The 27,182-nt window shown below is 39.6% G+C and overlaps 1 long non-coding RNA gene across 1 annotated transcript in view; it reads left to right on the forward strand.

Annotated features, from left to right (window-relative positions):
* The window catches only part of LOC103232525 (uncharacterized), a 171,628-nt gene extending 144,694 nt beyond the window's left edge, over positions 1-26,934 (forward strand). Inside the window, exon 4 of the long non-coding RNA XR_005237501.2 lies at positions 26,590-26,934. This is a non-coding gene — a long non-coding RNA (uncharacterized lncRNA). The remainder of the gene's footprint in view (positions 1-26,589) is intronic.
* The last annotated feature ends 248 nt before the right edge of the window (positions 26,935-27,182 follow it).

Raw genomic sequence — 27,182 nt, forward strand, 5'->3', positions numbered from 1 at the left:
CCAGCCACGGAGAATGCACTTTCTTCTCATCAGAACATGGAACATTGTCCAGGATGGAGCATAGTTTAGGATACAAAACAAGCATTAACAAATTAAAAGGTATCAAAATCATATCAAGTATCCTCTGAGACCACAATGGAATAAAACTATATTTAATAAGAACAACTTTGGGAATTCTACAAATGCCTGGAAATTAAACAACAACATGCTCTTGAATGACCATTGGGTGAAGGAAGAAATTAAAGAAAAACTCAAAAAATTTAGCAAATAAAAATTAAAACACAGCATACCCAAACCTGTGGGATACAGCAAAATTATGCTAAGAGGGGAGTTTATAGCAATGAACGCCTACATCCAAAAATTAAAAACATTTCGAGTAAACAATTTGACAGTGAACTTCAAGGAAATAGAACAGCAAAAACAAACCAAATGCCAAATTGGTAGAAGAAAAAAAATACTAAAGATTAGAGCAGAACAAAACAAAACAAAAACCAGAGAATAAAAACAAATACAAAGGATCTATAAAATGAAGGTTAGTTTTTTGAAAAGATTAACAAAATTCATAAAAAGATAGCTAATCAAGAAAAAAGAGAGAAGACCCAAATAAATCAGAAATGAAAAAAGAAACATTACAATTGGTACCACAGAAATACAAAAGATCATGAGAAAATTATGAACAATAATATTTTAACAAACTGGAAAATGCACAGAAAATGGATAAATTCCTGAACAATTACAACCTACCAAGATTAAATCAGGAATAAATATAAGACCTGAAAAGATCAATAACCAGTAATGAGATTAAATCTGTAATAAAAGTCTCCCAATGAAGAAAATCCAGGACCAGAGGGCTTCACTGCTGAATTCTATCGAACTTAACAAAAGGGAACTAACTCTAATTCTCCTCAAGTTATTTCAAGAATTTGAAGAGGAGTGAATTATTTCTAACTCACTTTACAAGGCCAGCATTATCCTGATATCAAAACAAGACAAGGGTGCAACAGCAACAAAATAATAAAACTACAAATATCCCTGATGAACATAGATACCCAAATCCTCAAGAACGCACTAGTCAACCTAATCCAACAGTACATAAAAAAGATAACATACCATGATCAAGTGAGATTTATCCGAGGGTTGCAAGAAAGGTTTAACATATGCAATTCAATAAACATGATACCTCACACAAAGAGCATGAAGGACAACAAAACATGAAAAACTCAGTAGATGTAGAAAAAACATTTGATGAAATTCAACATACTTTCATGATAAAAACTCTTAACAAACAAGGCATAGACATCAAAATAATAAAGGTCACATATGATAAGCATACAACTGACATCATACTGAATGGAGAAAAGCTAAAACCCTTTCATCTAAGACAAGGATACCTGCTTTCACCACTCCTGTTCAACAGAATACTGGAAGCTGTGGTCCAAGGAATCAGTTAAGAGAAATAAATAAAAGGCACACGAATTGGAAAAGAGGAGGTCAAGTTTTCCCTTTTTGCAGATAACACAATCTTATATCTAGAAAAACCTAAAGACTCCACCAAAAAGTCTTAAATCTGATAAATTCAGTGAAGTATGAGGATACAAAAATCAACATAAAAAACCAGTAGTGTTTCCATATACCAATAATGAACTGGCTGAGAAAGAAATCAGGAAGACAATCCCATTTACAATATGTACAAAAAAAGAGAGAAATACCTAGGAATAAATTTACCAAAGAGGTGAATAAATTCTTTAAGGAAAACTATAAACCACTGATGAAAGAAATTAATAAGACATAAACAACTAGAAATACATCCCATGCTCATGGATTGGAAGAATTAACATTAAGATGACCATGTTAACCCAAATCTACAGATTCAATGCAATCTCCATCGAAATGCAAATATCATTTTTTCACAAAACTATAAAAGACAATCCTAAAATTCTTACTGAATCAAAACTGCCTAAATAGACAAAGCAATCTTGAGCAAGAAGACAAAGCTAGAGGCATCACAACACGTAAGTTCAAAATATATTATAAGTCTATAGTAACCCAAAATGCATGATATTGTTATAAAAACAGACACATAGATCAATGGAATATAATAGAGAACCTAGTAATAAATTTATGTATGTGCAGCTGAATTGATTTTCAAAAAAGTTGCCAGGAACTTACATTGGGAAAAGAACACCCTCCAAAATAAATGGTGCTGGGAAAATTGGATACCCATACGTGGGGGAAATAAATTGGACCTCTCACCATATACAAAATCAACTGATGATAAATCAAATACTTAAATGTAAGACCCCAAACCATAAAAGTACTAGGAGAAATCATAGGGGAAACATTTTGGGACATTGGTCTAGGAAAGGATTTTATGGCTAGGACAGCAAAACACAGAGAACAAGACAAAAATAGACAAATGAGACTATATTAAACTAAAAAGCTTCTGCACAGCAAAGGAAACAACAAATTGAAAAGACAACCTGTAGAATGGGAGAAAATATTTGCAAGCTATTCATCTGGCAAGGGACTTATATCCAGAATATACAAGGAACTCAAACAACTGAACAGTAAAGAAACATAGCCCCATTATAAAGTAGGCAAATAACATGAATAGGTATTTTTCAAAATAAGACATACAAATGGCTAACAAGTATATTAAAAATGCCCAACAATGCTAATCATCAGGGAAATACAAATAAAAAGCCCAATGCAACGAGATATCATCCTGCTGCAATTAGAATGGCTATAATTAAAAAGACAGAAAATAACAGATGCTGGCAAGGATGTGGAGAAAAGGGAACTCTTATAACACTGTTGGTGGGAATTTAAATTAGTATAGCCACTGTGGAAAACAGTATGGAGGTTTCTCGAAAAACAAAAAATAGAACACTATATACTCCAGCAATCTTACTATTGGATATTTATCCAAAGTGAAATAGTTTATCAAAAAGATATCTGCACCTCCATGCTTATTGCAGGACTATTCATAATAGCCAAGATCTGGAATCAACCTAAGTGTTCATCAATGAATGAATGGATAAAAGAAATGTGGTATATATACACAATGGATGTATTAGTCTGTTTCCACACTGCTGAAAAAGACATACCAGAGACTCGGAAATTTACCAAAAAGAAAAAGAGATTTAATATATTTACAGTTCCACATGGCTGGAGAAACCTCACAATCAAGGCAGAAGGTGAAAGGCCTGTCTCACATGGTGGCAGACAAGAGAAGAGAGCTTGTGCATGGAAACTCCCCTTTTTAAAAACTGTCAGTTTTTGTGAGCCCGACTCACCACCACAAGAGCAGCATGGGAAAGACCCGTCCCCATGATCCAACCACCTTCCACCATATCCCTTCCATGTCACGTGGGAATTGTGGGAGTTACAATTCAAGATGAAATTTGGGTGGGGACACAGCCAGACCACATCATTCCACACCTGTCCCCTCTCAAGTCTCACATCCTCACATTTCAAAACCAATCATGCCTTCCCAACAGTCCCCCAAAGTCTTATTTCAGCATTAACTCAAAAGTCCACAGTACAAAGTCTCATCTGAGACAAAGCAAGTCCCTTCTGCCTATGCACCTGTAAAATCAAAAGGAAGTTAGTTACTTCCTAGACACAATGGGGATACAGGCATTGGGTAAATGTAGCTGTTCCAAAAGGGAGGAATTGGCCAAAACAAAGGAGTCATAGGCCCAATGCAAGTCCAAAATCCAGCAGGGCGTCAAATCTTAAAGCTCCAAAATGATCCCCTTTGACTTCATGTCTCACATCCAGGTCATGCTGATGCAAGAGGTGGGCTCCCACAGCCTTGGGCAGCTCTGCCCCTGTGGCTTTGCAGGGTATAGCCCCTGTCATGGCTGCTTTCATGGGCTGGCATTGAATATCTGTGGCTTTTCCAGGTGCATGGTGCAAGCTATTGGTGGATCTACCATTCTGAGGTCTGGAAGACAGCAGCCCTTTTCTCATAGCTCCACAAAATGATGCCACAGTAGGGACTCTGTGTGGGGGCTCCGACCCCACGTTTTCTTCCTACACTGCCCTTGCAGAGGTTCTCCATGAGAGCCCCACACTTGCAGTAAACTTCTGCCTGGGCATCCAGGCATTTCCATACATCTTCTGAAATCTAGACGGAGGTTCCCAAACCCCAATTCTTGACTTTTGTTCACTGGCAGTCTCAACACCACATGGAAGCTGTCAAAACTTGAGGCTTGCACCCTCTGAAGCCACGGCTTGAGCTCTACATTAGCCCCTTTCAGCCATGGTTGGAGAGGCTGGGACACAGGGCACCAAGCCTCTAGGCTGCACACAGCATGGGGACCCTGGGCCTGGCCCAAGAAACCACTTTTTCCTCCTAGGCCTCCAGGCCTGTGATGGGAGGGGCTGTTGTGAAGACCTCTGACATACCCTGGAGATATTTTCCCCATTGTCTTGGGGATTTACATTCAGTTCCTCATTACTTATGCAAATTTCTGCAGCCAGCTTGAGTTTCTCCTCAGAAAATGGAATTTTCTTTTCTATTACATTGTCAGGCTGCAAATTTTCTGAACTTTTATACTCTGCTTCCCTTATAAAACTGAATGCCTTTAACAGCACCCAAGTCACATCTTGAATGCTTTTCTGCTTAGAATTTTCTTCTGCCAGATACCCTAAATTATCTCCCTCAAGATCAAAGTTCCACAAATCTCTAAGGCAGGGGCAAAATGCTACCAGTCTCTTTGCTAAAACATAACAAGAGTCACCTTTGCTCCAGTTCCCAACAAGTTCCTCATTTCTATCTGAGGCCACCTCAGCCTGGACTTTATTGTCCATATCACTGTCAGCATTTTGGTCAAAGCCATTCAACAAGTCTCTAGGAAGTGCCAAACTTTCCCCCACTTTCCTGTCTTCTTCTGAGTCCTTCAAATCGTTCCAACCCTTCCCTGTTACCCAGTTCCAAAGTCGCATCCACATTTTTGAGTATCTTTTCAGCAATGCCCCACTCTACTGGTACCAATTTACTGTGTTAGTCTGTTTCCATGCTGCTGATAAAGACATACCTGAGACTGGGAAATTTATAAAAGAAAGTGGTTTAATGGGCTTATAGTTCCACATGGCTGGGGAAGCCTCACAGTCATGGTGGAAGGTGAAAGGCACATCTCACATGGTGGCAGACAAGAGAATAGAGCGTGTGCAGGGAAACTCCCCCTTTTCAAAACCATCAGATCTCATGAGATCCACTCACCACCACAAGAACAGCATGGGAAAGATGCACACCCATAATCCAACCACTTCCCACCAGGTCCCTTCCATGACATGTGGGAACTGTGGGAGTTACAATTCAAGATGAGATTTGGGTGGGGACACAGCCAAACCACATCAATGGAATACTATTTGGCCATTAAAAAGAATGAAATAATGCCATTTCCAGCAACACAGATAAAACTGGAGGCCATTATGTTACATGAAGTAAGCCAGGCACAGGAAGACAAGTATTGCTTGTTCTCACTCATATGTGGTAGCTAAAATTGTTGCTTCAATGGAGGTAGAGAGTAGGATGATAAAAACTAGAAGCTGGGAAGGATGTGCGTATATTTGGTGGGGAATGAGAAGAGGTTGGTTAATGGGTACAAACATACAGTTAGATAGAAGGAATAAGTTCTAATGTTTGATAGCAGAGCAGGATGACTATAGTTAACAGTATACTGTATATTTCAAAATAGCTAGCAAAGAGGACTTGAAACATTTCCAACACATAGAAATGATCAATACTTGAGGTGATGGATACCCTAAATGCCCTGACTGAATCACTACATATTCTATGCATGTAACAAAATATCAAATGTACCCCATATGTACAAATATTATGTGTCAATAAAAGTAATTACTCTTTCTCTGCATTCTTACAGACATCTTTTTTTTTTGGGTCTTTTTAATAGCCATTCTTACTGGTGTAAGATGTTATCTCATTTTAGTTTTGATTTGCATTTCCCTGATGATTAGCCATGTTCAGCATTTTTTTGTTTTTTGTTTTTTGTTTTTTTTTTTTGAGACAGGATCTTGTTCTGTTGCTCAGGTTGGAGTGCAGTGGCATGATCATGGCTCACTGCAGGCTTTATCTCTCTGGCTCAAGTGATCCTCCTACATCAGCCTCTTGAGTAGCTGGCACTACAGGCACATGCCACCACACTGGGCTAATTTTTTTAACTTTTATTGTAAGTTCATGTGTAAAAGCGCAGGCTTGTTATATATGTAAACTTGTGTTACGGGTTTTTTTGTACAGATTATTTCATCACCCAGGTATTAAACCTGGTACCCATTGGTTATGCTTCCTGATCCTCTCCTTCCTCTCACCCTTCACCCTCAGATAGGCCCCAGTGTCTGTTGTCTCCCTCTATGTGTCCGTGTGTTTTCATCATTTAGCTCCCGCTTATCAGTGAGAACATACGGTATTTAGTTTTCTGTTCCTGAATTAGTCTGCTAAGGATAATGGCTTCTATCTCTATCCATGTTCCTGAAAAAGATATTATCTCAGTCTTTTTTATGGCTGCATAGTATTCCATGGTGTAAATGTATCACATTTTCTTATCCAGTCTATCATTGGTGGGCATTTAGGTTGATTCCATGTCTTTGCTATTGAGAATAGTGCTACAACAAACATGCACGCATGTGTCTTTATGATAGAATATTTTATGTTTCTTTGGTTTATACCCAGGAATGGGATTGCTGGGTCAAATAGTAGTTCTGTTTTTAGGTCTTTGGGGAATTGCCACACTGTCTTCCACAATGGTGGAACCAATTTACACTCCCACCAACAGTGTACAAGCATTCCTTTTTCTCTGCAACCTTGACAGCATCTGTTATTTTTTGACTTCTTAGAAATATCCATTCTGACTGGTGTGAGATGGTATCTTGTTGTGGTTTTGATGTACATTTCTCTGATGATCAGTGATATTGAACTTTTTTCATATGCTTGTTGGTTGCATGTATATCTTCTTTTGAAAACTGTCTATGTCCTTTGCCCATTTTTTAATGGGGTTGGTTGTTTTTTCTTGTAAATTTGTTTAAGTTCCTTATAGATGCTGGATATTAGACCTTTGTCAGAATCGTAGTTTGCAAAAATTGTTTCCCTTTCTGTACGTTGTCTGTTCACTCTGTTGATAGTTTCTTTTGCTGTGCAGAAGCTCTAAAGTTTAATTAGATCCCATTTAACAACTTTGGCTTTTGTTCCAATTGCTTTTGGGAACTTTGCCATGACATCTTTGCCTATTCCTATGCCCATAATGTCATTGCCTACGTTGTCTTCCAGAGTTTTTATAGTTTTGGGTTTTAAATTTAAGTCTGTAATTCATCTTGAGTTGATTTTTGTATATTGTGTAAGGAAGGGGTCTGGTTTCAATCTTCTGCATATGGCTAGCCAGTTATCCCAGCACCATTTGTGGAATTGGGAGTTCTTTCCCCATTGCTTGTTTTTATCAGCTTTGTCAAAGATCAGATGGTTGTAGGTGTGTGCCCTTATGTCTGGGCTCTTTATTCTGTTCCATGGGTCTATGTGTCTTTGTAACGGCACCATGCTGTTTTGGTTACTGTAGCCCTGTACTGCCATTTGAAGTTTGGTAGTCTGATGCCTCCAGATTTGTTTTTTTTGGTTAGAATTGCCATGGCTAGTCTGGCTCTTTTTTGGTTCCATATGAGTTTTAAAATGTTTTTTGTAGTTCTGTGAAGAATGTTACTGGTAGTTTGATAGAGATAGCATTGTATCTATAAATTGCTTTAGGTGGTATGGCCATTATAATGATATTGATTCTTCCTATCCATGAGCATGGAATGTTTTTCCATTTGTTTGTGTCATGTCTGATTTCTTTGAGCAGTGTTTTGTTTTTCTTATTGTAGAGATCTTTCACCCCCCTGCTTAACTGTATTCCTATGCATTTTATTCTTTTTTGTGGCAATTGTGAATGGAAGTTCATTCCTGATTTGGCTCTGAGCTTGACTATTGTTGTTGTATAAGAATGCCAGTTATTTTTGTACATTGATTTTTGTCTCCTGAGACTTTGCTAAAGTTATCAGCTGAAGTAGCTTTTGGGATGAGACTACAGGGTTTTCTAGATGTAGAATCATGTTGTCTACAAACAGGGATGGTATGACTTCCTCTCTTCCTATATAGATGCCCTTTATTTCTTTCTCTTGCTTGATTGCTTTGGCCAGGACTGTTGAATAGGGATGTTGAGGGAGGGCATCCTTGTATTGTGCCAGTTTTCAAGGGGGAATGCTTCTAGCTTTTGCCCATTTAGTATGGTGTTGGCTGTGGGTTTGTCATAGATAGCTCTTATTATTTTGAGGTATGTTCTTTCAATCCCTAGTTTAAGAATTTCCAGCCAGGTGCAGTGGCTCATGCCTGTAATCCCAGCAATTTGGGAGGCCAAGGTGGGTGAATTGCCTGAGGTCAGGAGTTCAAGATCAGCCTGGCCAACATAGTGAAACCCCATCTCTACTAAAAATACAAACAATTCGCTGGGTGTGGTGATGGGCACCTGTAATCCCAGCTACTTGGGAGGCTGAGGCAGGAGAATCGCCTGAACTTGGGAGCGGAGGTTGCAGTGAGCCAAGATTGCGCCACTGCACTCCAGCCTGGGTGACAGAGTGATACTCCATCTCAAAAAAAAAAAAAAAAAAAAAAAAAAAAAAGGAAATACAGAGAACGCCGCAAAGATACTCCTCGAGAAGAGCAACTCTAAGACACATAATTGCCAGATTCACCAAAGTTGAAATGAAGGAAAAAATCTTAAGGGCAGCCAGAGAGAAAGGTCGGGTTACCCACAAAGGGAAGCCCATCAGACTAACAGCAGATCTCTCGGCAGAAACTCTTCAAGCCAGAAGAGAGTGGGGGCCAATATTCAACATTCTTAAAGAAAAGAATTTTCAACCCAGAATTTTATATCCAGCCAAACTAAGTTTCACAAGTGAAGGAGAAATAAAATCCTTTACAGATAAGCAAATGCTTAGAGATTTTGTCACCACTAGGCCTGCCTTACAAGAGACCCTGAAGGAAGCACTAAACATGGAAAGGAACAACCGGTACCAGCCATTGCAAAAACATGCCAAAATGTAAAGACTATGAAGGCTAGGAAGAAACTGCATCAACTAACGAGCAAAATAACCAGTTAATATCATAATGGCAGGATCAAGTTCACACATAACAATCTTAACCTTAAATGTAAATGGACTAAATGCTCCAATTAAAAGACACAGACTGGCAAGCTGGATAAAGAGTCAAGACCCATCAGTCTGCTGTATTCAGGAGACCCATCTCACACGTAGAGACATACATAGGCTCAAAATAAAGGGATGGAGGAAGATTTACCAAGCAAATGGAGAACAAAAAAAAGCAGGGGTTGCAATACTAGTCTCTGATAAAACAGACTTTAAACCATCAAAGATCAAAAGAGACAAAGAAGGCCATTACATAATGGTAAAGGGATCAATTCAACAGGAAGAGCTAACTATCCTAAATATATATGCACCCAATACAGGAGCACCCAGATTCATAAAGCAAGTCCTTAGAGACTTACAAAGAGACTTAGACTCCCATACAATAATAATGGGAGACTTCAGCACTCCACTGTCAACATTAGACAGATCAACAAGACAGAAAGTTAACAAGGATATCCAGGAATTGAACTCATCTCTGCAGCAAGCAGACCTAATAGACATCTATAGAACTCTCCACCCCAAATCAACAGAATATACATTCTTCTCAGCACCACATCGTACTTACTCCAAAATTGACCACGTAATTGGAAGTAAAGCACTCCTCAGCAAATGTACAAGAACAGAAATTATAACAAACTGTCTCTCAGACCACAGTGCAATCAAACTAGAACTCAGGACTAAGAAACTCAATCAAAACCGCTCAACTACATGGAAACTGAATAACCTGCTCCTGAATGACTACTGGGTACATAACAAAATGAAGGCAGAAATAAAGATGTTCTTTGAAACCAATGAGAACAAAGATACAACATACCAGAATCTCTGGGACACATTTAAAGCAATGTGTAGAGGGAAATTTATAGCACTAAATGCCCACAAGAGAAAGCAGGAAAGATCTAAAATTGACACTCTAACATCGCAATTAAAAGAACTAGAGAAGCAAGAGCAAACACATTCGAAAGCTAGCAGAAGGCAAGAAATAACTAAGATCAGAGCAGAACTGAAGGAGATAGAGACACAAAAAACCCTCCAAAAGATCAATGAATCCAGGAGTTGGTTTTTTGAAAAGATCAACAAAATTGACAGACCACTAGCAAGACTAATAAAGAAGAAAAGAGAGAAGAATCAAATCGACGCAATTAAAAATGATAAAGGGGATATCACCACCGACCCCACAGAAATACAAACTACCATCAGAGAATACTATAAACACCTCTACGCAAATAAACTGGAAAATCTAGAAGAAATGGATAATTTCCTGGACACTTACACTCTTCCAAGACTAAACCAGGAAGAAGTTGAATCCCTGAATAGACCAATAGCAGGCTCTGAAATTGAGGCAATAATTAATAGCCTACCAACCAAAAAAAGTCCAGGACCAGATGGATTCACAGCTGAATTCTACCAGAGGTACAAGGAGGAGCTGGTACCATTCCTTCTGAAACTATTCCAATCAATAGAAAAAGAGGGAATCCTCCTAACTCATTTTATGAGGCCAACATCATCCTGATACCAAAGCCTGGCAGAGACACAACAAAAAAAGAGAATTTTAGACCAATATCCCTGATGACCATCGATGCAAAAATCCTCAATAAAATACTGGCAAACCGGATTCAGCAGCACATCAAAAAGCTTATCCACCATGATCAAGTGGGCTTCATCCCTGGGATGCAAGGCTGGTTCAACATTCGCAAATCAATAAACATAATCCAGCATATAAACAGAACCAAAGACAAGAACCACATCATTATCTCAATAGATGCAGAAAAGGCTTTTGACAAAATTCAACAGCCCTTCATGCTAAAAACGCTCAATAAATTCGGTATTGATGGAACGTACCTCAAAATAATAAGAGCTATTTATGACAAACCCACAGCCAATATCATACTGAATGGGCAAAAACTGGAAAAATTCCCTTTGAAAACTGGCACAAGACAGGGATGCCCTCTCTCACCACTCCTATTCAACATAGTGTTGGAAGTTCTGGCTAGGGCAATCAGGCAAGAGAAAGAAATCAAGGGGATTCAGTTAGTAAAGGAAGAAGTCAAATTGTCCCTGTTTGCAGATGACATGATTGTATATTTAGAAAACCCCATTGTCTCAGCCCAAAATCTCCTTAAGCTGATAAGCAACTTCAGCAAAGTCTCAGGATACAAAATTAAAGTGCAAAAATCACAAGCATTCTTATACACCAGTAACAGACAAACAGAGAGCCAAATCATGAATGAACTTCCATTCACAATTGCTTCAAAGAGAATAAAATACCTAGGAATCCAACTTACAAGGGATGTAAAGGACCTCTTCAAGGAGAACTACAAACCACTGCTCAGTGAAATAAAAGAGGACACAAACAAATGGAAGAACATACCATGCTCATGGATAGGAAGAATCAATATCGTGAAAATGGCCATACTGCCCAAGGTAATTTATAGATTCAATGCCATTCCCATCAAGCTACCAATGAGCTTCTTCACAGAATTGGAAAAAACTGCTTTAAAGTTCATATGGAACCAAAAAAGAGCCCGCATCTCCAAGACAATCCTAAGTCAAAAGAACAAAGCTGGAGGCATCACGCTACCTGACTTCAAACTATACTACAAGGCTACAGTAACCAAAACAGCATGGTACTGGTACCAAAACAGCGATATAGACCAATGGAACAGAACAGAGTCCTCAGAAATAATACCACACATCTACAGCCATCTGATCTTTGACAAACCTGAGAGAAACAAGAAATGGGGAAAGGATTCCCTATTTAATAAATGGTGCTGGGAAAATTGGCTAGCCATAAGTAGAAAGCTGAAACTGGATCCTTTCCTTACTCCTTATACGAAAATTAATTCAAGATGGATTAGAGACTTAAATGTTAGACCTAATACCATAAAAATCCTAGAGGAAAACCTAGGTAGTACCATTCAGGACATAGGCATGGGCAAAGACTTCATGTCTAAAACACCAAAAGCAACAGCAGCAAAAGCCAAAATTGACAAATGGGATCTCATTAAACTAAAGAGCTTCTGCACAGCAAAAGAAACTACCATCAGAGTGAACAGGCAACCTACAGAATGGGAGAAAATTTTTGCAATCTACTCATCTGATAAACGGCTAATATCCAGAACCTACAAAGAACTCAAACAAATTTACAAGAAAAAAACAAACAACCCCATCCAAAAGTGGGCAAAGGATATGAACAGACATTTCTCAAAAGAAGACATTCATACAGCCAACAGACACATGAAAAAATGCTCATCATCACTGGCCATCAGAGAAATGCAAATCAAAACCACAATGAGATACCATCTCACACCAGTTAGAATGGCGATCATTAAAAAGTCAGGAAACAACAGGTGCTGGAGAGGATGTGGAGAAATAGGAACACTTTTACACTGTTGGTGGGATTGTAAACTAGTTCAACCATTATGGAAAACAGTATGGCGATTCCTCAAGGACCTAGAACTAGATGTACCATATGACCCAGCCATCCCATTACTGGGGATATACCCAAAGGATTATAAATTATGCTGCTATAAAGACACATGCACACGTATGTTTATCGCAGCAGTATTCACAATAGCAAAGACTTGGAATCAACCCAAATGTCCATCAGTGACAGATTGGATTAAGAAAATGTGGCACATATACACCATGGAATACTATGCAGCCATAAAAAAGGATGAGTTTGTGTCCTTTGTAGGGACATGGATGCAGCTGGAAACCATCATTCTTAGCAAACTATCACAAGAACAGAAAACCAAACACCGCATGTTCTCACTCATAGGTGGGAACTGAACAATGAGATCACTTGGACTCGGGAAGGGGAACATCACACACCAGGGCCTATCATGGGGAGGGGGGAGGGGGGAGGGATTGCATTGGGAGTTATGCTTGATGTAAATGACGAGTTGATGGGTGCAGCACACCAACGTGGCACAAGTATACATATGTAACAAACCTGCACGTTATGCACATGCACCCTACAACTTAAAAGTATAATAATAATAAATAAATTAAAAAAAAAATTTTCAACATGAAAATGTGCTAAATTTTACTGAAAGCCTTTTCTGCATCTATTGAGATAATAAAGTGAGTTTTGTCTTTAGTTCTGTTTATGTGATGAGTCATATTTATTGAATTGTGTATGTTGAACCAACCTTTTATCACAGGGATAAAACCTGCTTGATTATGCATACTGGGCCAATATTTTTATTTTTTGTAGAGATGAGGTCCCACTATGTTGTCTAGGATGGTCTCGAGCATTTTTAAACATACCTTTTGACCATTTGTATGTCTTTCTTAAATTAATTTTTATTTTTAATTTTTGTGGGTACATAGTTGGTATATATACTTGTGGGTTAGCTGAGATATTTTGATACAGGCATGCAATGTGTAATATAATAATCACATCAGTGTAAATGGGGTATCCATCACATCAACCATTTATCCTTTGTGTTAAAATCTAATTATACTTGTTTACTTTTTTTTCTTTGAGATGGAGTCTCCCTCTGTCACTCAGGCTTGAGTGCAGTGGTGTGGGGTCTCGGCTCACTGCAGCCTCTGCCTCCTGGGTTCAAGTGATTCTCCTGCCTCAGCCTCCAGAGTAGCTGGGACTACAGGCACACACCAGCCTGCCTGGTTAATTTTTTGTATTTTTAGTAGAGATGGGTTTTCACCATGTTGACCAGGCTGGTCTCAAACTCCTGACCTCAGGTGATGTGCCCACCTTGGCCTCCCAAAGTGTTGGGATTACAGGAGTGAGTCACTGCACCTGGCCAATTATATTCTTTTACTTATTTTAAAATGTACAATTAAATTATTTTTTACTGTAGTCACCTTGTTGTGCTAGCAAATACTAGGTCTTATTTAGTCTTTCCAACAATTTTTCTTTATACTCATTAACAATCCCCACTTCCCTTCCCAGCCTCTGGTTACCATTCTTCTACTCTCTATTTCCGTAAGTTCAATTGTTTTTATTTTTAGATCCCACAAATAAGTGAGAACACGCAATATTTGTCTTTCTGTTCCAGGCTTATTTCATTTAGCGTAATGACCTCCAATTCTACCTGTGTTGTTGCAAGTGACAGAATCTCATTCCCTTTTTGTGGCTGAATAGTACTCCATTGTGTATATGTACCACATTTTCTTTATCCATTCATCTGTTGATGGATGCTTGGGTTGTTTCCAAATATTAGCTATTGTACATTGTGCTGCAGTAAACATGGCAGTGCAAATATCTCTTCAATATACTGATTTCCTTTCTTTCGGGTATATACCTAGGAGTGAGATTGCTGGATTTTATGGTAGCTCTACTTTTAGTTTTTTGAGAAACCTCCAAACTATTCTCCATAATGGTTGTACTAATTTACATTCCCACCAACAGGGTGCAAAGGTTTCCTTTTTTCCACATCCTCGCTGGCATTTGTTATTGCCTATCCTTTGGATATCAGCCATTTTAACTAGGGTGAGATGATATCTCATTGTAGTTTTGATTTGCATTTCTCTGATGATCTTTGATGCTGAGCACCTTTTCATATACCTGTTTTTCATTTGTATGTCTTCTTTTCAGAAACATCTATTCAGATATTTAGCCCATTTTTAGTTTTTAAAATTATTTCAATAGATTTTGGGGAACAGGTGGTGTTTGGTTACATGGATAAGTTATTTAGTGGTGATTTCTGAGATTTTGGTGCACCCATCACCTGAGCAGTGTACACTGTATCCAATGTGTAGTCTTTTATCTCTCATCCCTCTCCCATCCTCCCCTGCACAGAGTCCTCAAAGTCCACTGTGTCATTCTTATGCCTTTGTATCCTCATAACTTAGTGCCCCCTTATAAGTGAGAACATACAATGTTTGATTTTCCATTCCTGAGTGACTTCACTTAAAATAATGATCTCCAACTTCACCCCGGTTGCTGCATCCTTTATTTTGTACATTTTTCTGGCTGAGTAGTATTCCACAGTGTGTGTGTGTGTATATATATATGTACATATATATACGTGTGTATATACATAATGTAGATATGTAGATATATATGTGTGTGTGTGTATATATATATAAAATTGCCTCATTGGTGGATGGACATTTAGGCTGGTTCCATATACATATATTTTGTTTTTGAGACAGAGTTTCACTCTTTTTTTCCAGGTTGGAGTGCAATGGTGTGATCTCGGCTCACCGCATCCTCTGCCTCCTGGGGTCAAGCAGTTCTCCTGCCTCAGCCTCCCAAGTGGCTGGGATTACAGTCATGAACCACCATACCTGGCTAATTTTGTATTTTTAGTAGAGATGGGGTTTCTCCATGTTGGTCAGGCTGGTCTCGAACTCCTGACCTCAGGTGATACACCCACCTTGGCCTCCCAAAGTACTGGGATTACAGGCATGAGCCACCGTGCTGGGCTGGTTCCATATTTTTGCAATTGTGAATTTTGCTGCTATAAACATGCATGTGCAAGTGTCTTTTTCATATGATGACTTATTTTCCTCTGGGTAGATACCCAGTAGTGGGATTGCTGGATCAAATGGTACTCCTACTTTTAGTTCTTTAAGGAATCTTCATACCGAGGCCGGGCGCGGTGGCTCACGCCTGGAATCCCAGCACTTTGGGAGGCAGAGGCAGGCGGATCACGAGGTCAAGAGATTGAGACCATCCTGGCTAACATGGCGAAACCCGTCTCTACTAAAAAAAAATACAAAAATTAGCCAGGTGTGGTGGCACATGCCTGTAGTCCCAACTACTCGGGAGGCTGAGGCAGGAGAATTGCTGGAATCTGGGAGGCAGATGTTGCAGTGAGCTGAGATTGTGCCACTCTACTCTAGCCTGGTGAAAGAGAGACACTGACTCCATCTCAAAACAAAAACAATAACAACAACAAAAACACTTTGTAACAAACCTGCACATTGTGCACATGTACCCTAGAACTTAAAGTATAATAATAATAATAAAAAAGGAATCTCCATACTGTTTTCCATAGTGGTTATACTGGTTTACATTCCCACCAGCAGCGTAAGTGTGTTCCCTTTTCACCACATCCACACCAACATCTATGATTTTTTTATTTTTAAATTATGGTCATTCTTGCAGGAGTAGGATGCTATCAAATTGTAGTTTTGATTTGCATTTCCCTGATAATTATTGATGTTGCGCATTTTTCCATATGCTTGTTGGCCATTTATATATGTTCTTTTGATAATTATTTTTTTATGTATTTCCTTAGCCGACTTTTTGATAAGATTTTTTTTTCTTGCTGATTTGTTTGGGTTCCTTGTAAATTCTGGATACTAGTCCTTTGTCAGATGCATAGTTTACAAAAATTTTCTCCCACTCTATGGGTTGTCTGTTTACTCTGCTGATTATTTCTTTTGCTGTGCAGAAGCTTTTTAGTTTATGTCCCATCTAGTTATCTTTGTTTTTGTTCCATTTGCTTTTGGATTCTTGGTCATGAACTCTGCCTAAGCCAATGTCTAGAAGAGTTTTCCTGATGTTATCTTCTAGAATTTTTATTGTTTCAGGTCTTAAATTTAAGTATTTGATCCATCTTGAGTTGATTTTGTATAAGGTGAGAGATGAGGATCCAGTTTTATTCTTCTCTTCTGCCTGCTTTCACCATGTGACATGTCTGCTACCTTTTCACCTTCTGCCATGATTGAAAGCTCCCTGAGGCCTCCCCAGGGATGTTTCTATTCCAGGGAACCAACAGGATAAATATATACATAAATAAAATAAAGATTTGGTTCATGTGATTATGGAGGCTGACAAACCCCAAGATCTGCAGCTGGCAAGTTGGATGCCCAGGAGAACCAATGATGTAAATTCTAGTATGAAAGCCAGAAGGCTGGAGACCCAGGAAGAGATAATGTTTCAGTTTCAGTCAGAAGGCTGGAAAAAACTAATGTCCCACATTAAAGGCAGTCAGACAGGAGGAAGAGGAATCCTCTCTTACTCACAGAAGGATCAGCCTTTTTGTTCTAGTCAGGCTTGGATATGGTCACCCACATTGGGGAGGGCCATCTGCTTTACTTAATCTACCAATTCCCATGTTAATCTCATCCAGAAACACCTTCAGACATACCCAGAGTAATGCTTGACCAAATATCTGGGTATATCATGTTCCAATCAGATGGAAACAAAATTAACCATTGCAGGGACTGTTTTTATTAGTTAAACCTTTGTTTATCCCTTTGTGCTGCTGCGAAATCATATCTTTATCTTGAAACAATTACACTTCAAACTATCTTGAAGTGTAATTGTAGCATTGAGGTGCTGTAGACTTCCAATGTCTGGAACTTTCTAGGTCTGCGTGTAGCATACCCCAAGCCACATTCTATGCCCTGGGAAACCTCACTGTATCCTATATTCTAAAGCAGTTTTAGATCTTTAGTTTTATGAAAATAATTTTATACCAGCCATTTTGCCAATTAAAGCAATTCTTTAAAAAAAGAAGCTTGTTGACAAATACATGCACATTGAAACATTTTTGAAATGCAATAGAACAACTGGCTTCAAAAAACAAAGATTTTAGAAATCTTCATTTCCTTATTATGTTTGCTTAAAGGGAGGTATAGCTCGAGGTGCTTGCTCATTCACCTTGATCAATGAGGATTTCTGCTTGTTAAGTAAGGGAAATTATTAATTGTCTTCATTTTCTTATGTGATGCTATGTCAAAGCAGAGTGAGGTTGAAAGCCAAACTCTCTAGGGTCATTTGTCCTTTTAATTCCTCCCCCCCCCAAATCCTTTTATTAACTCTGGTTCTGAACCTATTCTGTTTCCCAGAAGATGTGCAGGTAGGATAAATGAGAAATGTACTAGGCAAAGGTCAATGTGGGTGGAGGGGATGGGAGTCCTGCTCAGAAATGCTCTGCTTAGTCTCCTCTGGAGTATGGCAGATGGGGAGGGGCACCATTGTTGTTGAGGTGCAGTCAGAGATCCAGAGCTGTATGGGGAGCAGGAGGAGGCAGGGTTAATACCAGAAAAGATAATTAGTCACAGCCTGTGATCTTCCAACCTCACAATCCCCTGTAGCCTGCTTCTCACATATTAAGTGTGTATCTGTGGTATATGGGTGGCTGGGGATAGAGTTAAAGAGGCCTCACACAATGCAATGTGTTTGGCCCTAGCAGGCCAAGAGGGTAGCTCTTTGGAGGTTTTGTTAAAAATCAGGGAAGGGGAGGGAAGATGTTTGCAGAATGGCAAGTAGAGATAGTAAGCCCTGTCAGGGAAGCCAAAGTCAAAACAAAGGGGAGACCTTGAACTCTCAGAAATGCTCTGGGTGCATCTCATTTGACACAACGAACCGTCCCCTAAAAAGGCTTGTGCCCATCTCTTGCTCCCTTACCTTCAATTTAAAGGCAATTTGGTTGGCTTGTTATACACTGGAAGCCCATAGGGCCAGGGAAAACAAGAATAATGCTGGAAGGGTCAGCACAGCAGATCCTACAAAGTGGAGTCGTTGGAATAACAAAAAGCAAAGAAAACAATAGGAGACCAATTCCAAGGAATGGGGCAGAACAGAAGAGCCCTGTAACATCGGAAGAGAGATGCAGGAAACAGCATATAAAGCAACTGTGGTTTCTCTAAAAGGGGGCTTTTGCTTTATTTTTCATCTCTCAAAAGGTGTCAACTTAAGAAAACCTCACAGCTCCTGTGGGCTGCTTGCTCTCAAAGGGAAATGAATTATTTAGAAGTGTGATGAATAGTTCATCAAACCTTCCTCCAACAGGGTTGCTGCTTAGGCTCAGAGTAATTGGCCAGGAGCAGAAGCAGGGCAGGCCCTTTCCTCAATGGTTCTTTCTTCCCCTCTGGAGGAGGCCCTGAGTTGGGAGGGTGAGGATGACTGCCTGGGGTGGATCTTTCATCCCAGATGAGAAGAACAGAGGCAGACACGAAAACCGCGGTAATTCCCAGGACAGGCCTGCAGGAGGAGCCAGCGCCCTTCCTTCAGTAGAACAAGCTATCTTTGGAAGGGAGGGCTCTTACCTGGGAAGGCTCCAAGTAGCCTCAGATTCCGCCCTAAATCCCAATCTCCCATCCGGTGGAGCAGGCAGCAGGTGCTCCCAGGCCATTTCATCCTCTGCTTTCACTATTGCAGACCCTGGGGGTTGGGGGTCTGTACAAGAGAAGGTTGTGTAGCAGAAGGAAAAGTGTGGTGCAACATGCAGCGACAAAGCTATGCTTCCAAGCCAGCCTCTGAACAGCCTTGCTTTCCCCTACAATGTTCCCCTTCTCTTTCACCCCTTCCTCTCACACATACCACCCACCCATTCAGGTCCACACCCCTACACATTTAGTGGAAATGGTCAAAGGTTTAGGCCCAGCCTTATGAAAACAGATTCCAGACTGAAGAGGCTGTATCTTTTTAAAGGCAAAGAACACATATGATTAGAGTTTGTAAAATCACTGACAATTGGAGGAAGACAGACAAAAACTATTCCTGGCCTCAGCCTGATCAGTAGATGAAGTGAGAGGCAATATATATAGCGCCTCTCTTTAGTCTGTCAAATATGGGCAAAATCAGGGCTTTGCTCCTAAGCCATTTGACTTTAGACCAGGGGCTCCCAACCTCCGGGCTGCAACTGTACTGGTCCAGACTGTAGCCTGTTAGGAACCAGGCTGCACAGCAGGAGGTGAGCTGTGGGCCAGTGAGTATTACCGCCTGAGCTCTGTCTCCTGTCAGATCAGCTGTGGCATTAGATTCTCGTAGGAGCTCAAACCCTATTGTGAACTGCGCATGCAAGAGATCTAGGTTGTGTGCTCCTTATGAGAATCTAACTAATGCCTGATGATCTGAGGAGGAACAGTTTCATTCTGAAACCACCTCCCCACCCCCACTGCTGTCCATGGAAAAACTGCCTTCTGGTACCAAAAATGTTGGGGACTGCTGCTTTAGACCCTTCACATAACCTCTCTGAGCCTCAGTTTCCCTGTCTGTAAATTGGAAATGGTAATATACATTTCACAAGGATATTGAGAGGATTAAATGAGCTAACTTTTGTAAAGTGCTTGGTCTATAGTAAGCATTTGATAAATGCCAACTATTACTCCTGCTTTTTATCTTATCATCATAATTCCACATTTGTTATAGATTATATGGGGAACTGGGCAGAAGAATTTGGGTCTGGGAAAATCAACTCCTTACTGTTAGAGAAAACATTCATATTCCCATCCTATTTCTTCTAGCAATGGACAGCTCTTCTCATCAAATTGCTGTTGCTGTGCTAATGATAGTGAATTCTCTCTCCCTCTGTCCTTCTTCCCTTCCTCTGCTTCTCTCTCTCCCTCAGCTTCTTCTTCCCTTCCTCTGCTTCTCTCTCCCTCTCCTTCTTCCACCTCCTTCTTTCCCTTCTGCCTCTTGTATTCTGGGGAAATTTTTCTGAGATGTTGTGACATGTCTGCTTTTTAGTAACAAGTTCTATTATTAAAGGATTCGTGTTATATTACTAAGTCCATTTGGCTACAACTTCATTGCCTACCATTCCAAACCTGACTCTACTTCACACAAAGAAGAGTAATTTAACTACACACATGCACAAATAAATGTCCCATTGGACTTCTGTTCTTCTAAAAGATTTAGAAAATTATTTAGTACAGTTACTTTAATATGCACCCATCAGCTCTGACATGGTTCTGTGAAAAACAGTTGTGGTCATTTCACTCAAAGTAATGGATTAAGATAATAAATCTGATGAGGCCTGCCTAGCAAAGTTAACATTGAACCAGCATAGTCCTTTTATCATTGTTTGTAATTACCTCTTTTGACAGAGAAAATGTTCTGAGTAGGAGCAAGTTAAGTCTCCCAATGAATGTGAAAAGTTGCAAATTTGGGGCCTCCATGTGTAGGAAGCTCATAAGCTCAGTTGCAAAAAGCTCCTGGCAATTGCTGCTGGGTGTTTTCCAGTCAGTGCCACAATGTTCTCTGTGGCTGAGGAGCAGTAAGCTTGCTGTCAGCTAAAGAGCCTGGGATAAATGCAAATCATTCTCAAACTTTTGCATATGAGAAGCAAGTGACCAGGAGACTTCCAAATGCCCACTAATAGGTTATGGCTGTATGTTGATTCATACGTCCACCCAATGTTTACACCTAGCATCTATAGAATTCTAGGCAATTGACCTACAGAAAGGACTAACACACGGTTTCTGCCCTCAGGGAGCTTACAGTGTAGTCATGGAAACAGGCACACTTAATGAGTCTAAATTTAGAGACAAATACTGGATATGTCTGGCAAACTGCTATGGTGAGTTCTCTTTGCCATCTGTTTTTAATTATCTGACCAAATTCACGTGGTAGAAGGATTTTATTTGCTCTCCATAACCATTCAAGTCAGAGCAAAGAATTAAGAATAAAAATAATTTGACTTTTTGAATTCTGCCTTTGTACCAGGCACTTAACACATATTGTCTCATTTAATCCTTACAGCAACTGTAATAGTCTGCTCAGGCTGACATAACAAAATACTATTGACTGGGTGGCTTAAACAACTGAAATTTATTTTCTCACAGTTCTGGAGGCTAGGAAGCCCAAGATTAAGGTACCAGCCTACTTGGTTCCTGGTGATGGCACTCTTCCTAGCTTGCAGATGGCTGCCTTCTAGCTGTGTGGTCACATGGCCTTTTCTTGATGCCTGTGTATGGAAAGAGGAAGTGGGAGAGAGAGTTTTCATCTTTTTATAAGGCTATAGTTATATCAGATTGGGCCCTGCCTTTATGCTCTCACTTTACCTTAATTACCTCCTAAAGTTTCTATCTCCATAAACAGAAACTGGGGATTAAGACTTCAACATATTAATTTTGGGGGGCACACAGTTCAGTCCATAGCAGCAACCCTATTCCTTAGATTATTATCCCTGTTTTTCAGATGAGAGAAAACCCACTCAGAGAGGTTAAGTAACTTCTCCAAGATTACATAACTAAGAAGTTGCAGAGATAGGAGTCTATGTCTGTCTGACTAAAGGACAACTTGTTTTTGTGCTGTACTGTTTTTGTTTTGCTTCTTGAATCAGTGGCATCTCCCACTCCACTGTGTAGTACATTTGAGTCAATATAAGAGAAGACTTTGATGTTTGGAATAATTAGAGCTGGTAACAGGGTCTCCATCACAGACAGTGTTAAGCAGTGTATAGATGTTGTAGAGGAGATTTTTGGAGTGGGTGGAATATTGTACCATAGCAATGATTTCCAAAGTGTGCTAAGTGATGGGGTGGGCCTTGGGGTGCCTACCCCACATCTCCTTCAGTCAGAGCCACTCAGAGTTCATCTACTGAAACAATAATCCAACATTTACTGAGCATTTACCAGGTACTGTTGCATAAACTTCTCATGTATTCATTTATTTAATCATTGCAACAGTACCAAGAGGTAGGTACTGTTTTTACCCCCATTTTACAGATGGCAAAAAAAAAAAAAAAAATACTGAGGCATGGAGAAACAAAGAAACTAGTCCAAGGTCACAAGGTAGGGTAAGTGGAAGTGGGATTTGAACCCAGGGCTGCCTAGCATGAGAGCCTGTACTCAGTAAGCAGTATGCCAACCATCTTCTCAATTTTATTAGAAATACTGAGTTTCTTTGAAAGAATTCATATGAATAAAGAGTGATAAGGATTGAATATTTTTAAATCGCCATCTTTTATGGAATTTTCAAGTTTCATTGGTTAAATAATCATTCTCCGGGTTGTGATGGTCAAGAACCTCTGGTGACACTTTCTACCAAGATAAGTCCTTGGCTTCAGCCTCTGACTGCAGACTTGAATCTTTCTTTTAGCTTTGGTAAGCCAGAATTTGCTAGGTTTGGCCATGGTTGTACCTATAGACTCGCAAGTTGCCACAGCCTGACTTGGTCTCCTAGTTCTGAACTTGCTCTCTGGCTTACAGTGCTGTGGTTGGGTCCATGACATTTCTACACATAGAAACCATCCATCAGTCCCACCCAACTTGAGCATAAACTGGGATTAAGGTTCACTGGACACAATGAACGGGTAGAACATGTAAGCCTCAGGAACCTCCTGAGGAAAGACTTCCCTATAAAAGAAGGAGCCAACCAGGAGTGATGAGCCTGACCCTGCGAGAAAGCCCTCATCATCAGAGTAGAGGGGAATAATCACTGGACAACATGATTGTCTGTCTCTCAGATTTGTCTCCTAGCCAAGACCACCACGGACTCATGACTCAGTGCTGTGAATAGGAGGCATGCACATAAAAACCAAGAGCACTGGTTCATGCAAAACTCCATAAAACACCTAGGCATGAGTATTGCTGCTTAAGTGTGGCTCTAACAGAATCAAACCAGAATAACAAAGTCAGTCATTTAGTTACCAATATGGGTTGTATACCCATGATGTTCACCGTCCAGTGCTTGGTTTTCTGCTGAGTAAGAAACATGAGTTTTTATCAGTAAAGGAAGACAGTGTAGGGGAAGAACACAGTCTTTATCTAATGGTGTCAGAAGAGGAAGAGAACAAAAGTACAGCATTAGACAGAAGCATGCATGGCCAGAAAGCATCTAAAAGTGTATAGACTGCATATAGTCCTGTTATCAGAGATTCATCTTCCATATCTTCCCAATGGGACTATTAATACCTACCTTGCAGAGTTGTTGGGTAGACTAAATAAAAACATATATAAATGGATATAAAATGTCTTGTTCAGTTCCTATAACACAAGAGCACTGATAAATGGAAGATATTATTATTATTGGTTGGAGTAATAGTATTGTTACTATCTTATTTTTAGCACCCATGAAATATATTGTACTAAGTAGCAAAGAATATGAATCTCGGGACAGTCCAAATAGTGGTTATGTTTTATTTGTCAATACCAATGTCAGGAGCTTCATTCTTGTGACCTTCCTATTGAATATGCTTTGGATGTTACTTCTGTCTTACTGTCTGGGTAGGGATTTCCCTGAAAGCAGGAATTTCATTCCCACCAAATTAGAAACTTGCTATGAAAGAGAATTACATCTTCCCAGCTCTACTGGAGAGTCTACTATCAGATATGAGGCAGCCTGAAAATTGGGTGCAAGCCTCCAACACTGGATTTTATTTTTCTCCAAGGACATAGATACTGTCTTTTATCTAAAGCCCACAGGTGGTCATTTGGTACATGATATTCCTAAGTGGAATAAGATAATAGCATTCTCCATTTTATTACTGGTTAATATCTTGGTATTATAGTTGGATTGAGCTAGAGTGACAAGGCAGAAAAGGGATGGGAGCAGGTAGCCTCCAGATGCCTCATCATAGTTGAGTTTTATAGAATATCAAAAACCATTTACCCTCCAAAATTTTGCAGCTGCCGAATGTCCCCAGTCAGTGCACTGAGATGTTTTCCTTTATTTTTAAGCCTAGGCACATTTCAGGCCCTATTGAATGCATGTGATTCCACTTGATTTACATTTAACACATCAAAATGTTGTTTTGTAAGAGATTTGATGTCCAAGAAGCCTGCTGAGTTGCTTTTATGAACAATTTAAAGCCTTTTTCTTTGAAGGGATTGAAACCTGGGTGGTACATCTGTTGTTTCCAGCCTCAGATGGCCAGAGAGTATTGGAATAGTAGAGGGAATCCTGGGATGGCCTGCATCTTGTAGAGTGACTGGGGGTCTGGGAGAGGCAAGAGGATGAAGAGGGTTGTGGATCACATGTGGATGGGGCACATTCTTTGTGCATCATGACCAGAGAGACATCTGAAGTCCCAAATATTGCCTGTTAAAACCAAATTTCATTCCTAGCTCTTTCAATGAATCTTTATTCCTTCTTGTTCAGACTTTATCTTCTTCAATTTCTTAACCTTTATTGTTCAAACCACAGTGCAGGACACAGAGAATTTGCTTTACTGAAATGTTACTATGGCCAGGAGATGTGGAGTGGGAGGTATCTGTTAGAAGAGCAAAAAAATGTAAAACATATAGAGTGCCATTAGAGTTGAATGAATGTTACTTACAAAATACTTAATCTTGTGGCCCTAAATACAAATGCCCATAAGTGTAGCTTGTGAGTGGAAGGCATTAGGGAGCAGGACTTTGGAGAAGTAGAGCGTGTATTCTCCATCTAAAATCATTAAAAATATTTAAACACTGTTCAGACCAAACAAAGCATATCAGAGTGCCCAGTTCACCATACAGTCTCCAGTTTGCAGTACCTTTATCTAATTCAGCCCTCAAATTTATTAATGAGGAAACTAAAACTTGAGAGCTGCGAAATGACTTGTCAAAATGCACCCAGCTAGTAAGTGGCAGAAAGGGATTCAAACTTAAGATTTTGGAGTGTAAACACTTCAAGTCCAGTGCGTTTTGTCATTGTCATTATACTATACTGCCTCCTTAGATTAAACTTCGTAGGTTAGGAAATATATATATATATATATATATATATATATATATATATATATATGAAACCAATGAAGGAAACTTATGAACGACACAATGCCTGGTGCTGGTAGTTTAGTGGGGGGAAGATTAACAAATTGACAGTGGAAAAAGAATAACAAAGTGGCTGGGAATCAGAAATAAGGAAATGTAAAGTATAAATTAGAAACTGGAGATGGCTCAGAGGAGGTGGACCTTGAATCACTTCTGAGCTGGAAGTGACAGAAAACTCAAGAAAGCTTAGAGGCAGGTATGAGGCAGGAGAGTGATGGTAGCAGGCAGTCCCTTTGAAGAGTTAGGTGAGGAAGTCTTAGACAAACATGTAATCTAAAGTCGTATGTGGTTAATATTCCAATTAACAGTTTAAAAGCATATCTGGGACTACCTAAGCTAAGAAGTGGAGGAGAGAATATTTGTATTCACCTGGAGGCTTTCATTTTAAGCATTATGATGTGTGTGTGTGTGTGTGTGTGTGTGTGTGTGTGTGTATATGTACTTCTGTGTGTCTAGAAATGTAAGTTAAATACTACCGTATGTTTTAAGATCAAATGTTTGACAAGAAAATTAGTTACACTGTACAAGTATATGATGTCACCTCCATATATATATAGCTAAATTTTGACAGATAGCTTCTCCTGGGGATAGTTCTGCCATCCACAGGCATCATGATCCTCATTTAATTGCTGTCTAATTTTTTTGAGACTAATTTTTACCTGCAGTTAGAAGTTGATATTATGTGCACCTGTGAGGTACCATTTCAGGCCCTCTGTTTTCCTAACCAACTGTGTTATACCATTTTTTGGAGTTGATACCATTTAATAACACCGTCTCCAAAAGCAGCTTTCAGCTAAATTTAAGGAACCCATGAAAGGTTCCTTACTTCAGGACATAGTCTTCTTTTACATAGTGGAGTGGCTGGTTTAAGTCTCAGTCCACAAATTTAGGTTTCTATAGTTCAACTTCTGCTTGGGTTCCTAAACTCATAGGATGTTCAAACTCAGTATCATTCTATTCAAGGATCTCTCCTTTCCTTAGGGTTGTATGCACTGGTGAGCCATCTGATCCTTAATGTCATCTACTAGGTAAGTTGCACCTTTGATATCCCTCCACCTGTCCCCTTCAGCTCTAATGGTTCTCTTTGATACTTCCATGCTTCATTTGAGGACTTGGAAATCATTCTGCTCCTTCCTGGTCATAAACAGGCACAGAAATTTATTTCCTTCTTCTTTCCCCAAGGCTTTTGCCAGGAGGCAATTTGCAAAGACCCTCTTGCTGGGTTCCAGTTATACCTATAGTCTCAAAGTTTCTCTTTTTCTCCTATACTCCTCAGTAAACATGTTCACTTTACTCTCTGTCCTCTCTAGTGCCCTCGGAACTTAATTTTTTGGACACCCAAACTGATCACTCTTTTATTTCTGCTTTTGTTCAGTCATATCCCTCCCCGAGGCAATGAACACAAAATTGTGGAACTGATGGAATTGGGAAGGGAGTGGTGGTCATTGGGGTACAGACTAGACTACTAGGAGAAAAAATGATTTCAAATAATATTATCCTGATCTAAAATCTAAATGATTTAAAATCATCATCATCACCAACACCATCACCATTATCATCATCATTATTATCAT

The sequence above is a fragment of the Chlorocebus sabaeus genome, chromosome X (assembly GCF_047675955.1).
Source record: "Chlorocebus sabaeus isolate Y175 chromosome X, mChlSab1.0.hap1, whole genome shotgun sequence".
Taxonomy (NCBI): Eukaryota; Metazoa; Chordata; class Mammalia; order Primates; family Cercopithecidae; genus Chlorocebus; species Chlorocebus sabaeus.